The 468-nt window shown below is 43.8% G+C and overlaps 1 protein-coding gene across 1 annotated transcript in view; it reads left to right on the plus strand.

Moving 5' to 3' along the window:
* LOC119591851 (glutamate [NMDA] receptor subunit 1-like) overlaps nucleotides 1-468 on the plus strand; it is a 21,804-nt gene that overhangs the window by 14,099 nt on the left and 7,237 nt on the right. The gene's annotated exons all lie outside the window — the stretch shown is intronic.

Consider the following 468-nt stretch of genomic DNA (forward strand, 5'->3'; position numbering starts at 1 on the left):
CAGAATAAAAGCTGTCGAGTACCCTAGGCGGCGCCGAGAGCCTTCGGGTCGCACGCAAGCTCTGGTTCGGGTCCTTCCCGAAAGCCTCTGTCGGGACTAAAGGCCGACAGGGTCTTCTTTCGAGTCTTAAAGGAACGCCCACCGGGATTCTAGGACTTAAAATACTTTGTATTACTTAACTTAAAAAGGAAACATTTAAAAATCACTTGTAATTTATATGGGTAATGAAAAAAAAAATCTAACATTCTCATCTTGTTTACTAAACCAAAACTTTTTGGTTCATTAAAAAAAGAAAATAACCCATTAAGTATTTTTTCAATAGCTCTTCGGCACGCAATCCTTGTCATCTTAATAGCACTCGATATGATTCCCAGTTAAGTGTATTAACAAGCAAGTGTTCTGTACTTCCTGCTACATCATGTTGCCGTCCCGCCTGGGTGCCCATCCCCGCCCGGACGCCCCCGCGCC

This window comes from Penaeus monodon, chromosome 29 (assembly GCF_015228065.2).
Source record: "Penaeus monodon isolate SGIC_2016 chromosome 29, NSTDA_Pmon_1, whole genome shotgun sequence".
Lineage (NCBI taxonomy): Eukaryota > Metazoa > Arthropoda > Malacostraca > Decapoda > Penaeidae > Penaeus > Penaeus monodon.